The 1,058-nt window shown below is 44.9% G+C and overlaps 1 non-coding gene across 1 annotated transcript; it reads right to left on the bottom strand.

The window, feature by feature from the left end:
* Window positions 1-490: 490 nt before the first annotated feature.
* LOC141675610 (small nucleolar RNA R71) lies at window positions 491-597 on the bottom strand. The gene has a single exon (XR_012556253.1). It is a non-coding gene; the product is annotated as a small nucleolar RNA R71 (small nucleolar RNA).
* Between the last annotated feature and the right edge of the window lie 461 nt (window positions 598-1,058).

Raw genomic sequence — 1,058 nt, 5'->3', positions numbered from 1 at the left:
AGATACAGCTGAGGAGAAAGACGAAGTTCTTGATACTCCAGAGAAGTTAGATTTTGAGGATTCGGATTCAGGAACTGAGCAGAAAGAACCAGTAAACATGGGAGATCGTATTGTTCAAGCTGATCCAGCTCTTATGGATTTTTCTCGGCCTAAAATTGATGACATTCAGTCAAGCATCCTTCACCCGGCTATTCAAGCTAACACCTTTGAGATCAAGCCGGGCACTATTCAGATGGTGCAGAATTCTGTTTCTTTTGGAGGAGCGGCAACTGAAGACCCCAACATGCACATAAGGAATTTTGTCAAGATCTGCAGCACTTTTAAGTATAATGGCGTGACTGATGAGGCTATCAAGTTGAGGCTTTTCCCATTCTCACTGAGGGATAAAGCTAAAGACTGGTTACATTCTGAACCAGCTGGGTCCATCACTACGTGGCAAGATCTTGCGCAAAAGTTTCTGGTGAAGTTTTATCCAATGGCAAAGACTGCTGCTATGAGGAGTGCTCTTACTCAGTTTGCGCAGCAACCTACAGAATCTATGTGCGAGGCTTGGGAACGCTACAAGGAAATGTTGAGAAAATGTCCACATCATGGAATGCCGGATTGGATGGTAATCACTGGTTTTTATAATGGTTTGGGGGCCCAATCTCGGCCCATGCTCGATGCAGCAGCTGGAGGCGCCTTATGGGCTAAAAGCTATACTGAGGCGTATAATCTTATCGAGACGATGGCTGCAAATGAGCATCAAAACCCAACTCAGAGGATGACGTCAGGCAAGGTAGCAGGTATTCTGGAAGTTGATGCAGCCACCGCTATTGCAGCCCAGCTCCAAGCGCTATCAATGAAGGTTGATTTTCTGGCTACGTATGGAGTTAATCAAATAGCTATAGTTTGTGAGCTTTGTGCAGGTTCTCATGCTACGGATCAGTGTTCTCTTGTCAACGAATCTGTTCAGTATGTGAATAATTATCAGCGACAACAGCAGCCTGTGCCAGCGACCTATCATCCTAACAACAAAAATCATCCAAATTTCAGCTGGGGGAATAATCAGAATGCTA

This window comes from Apium graveolens, chromosome 7, assembly GCF_009905375.1.
Source record: "Apium graveolens cultivar Ventura chromosome 7, ASM990537v1, whole genome shotgun sequence".
Lineage (NCBI taxonomy): Eukaryota > Viridiplantae > Streptophyta > Magnoliopsida > Apiales > Apiaceae > Apium > Apium graveolens.
The sequence above is the reverse complement of the archived record's forward strand: the minus strand, read 5'-3'. Positions and strand labels throughout refer to the sequence as shown.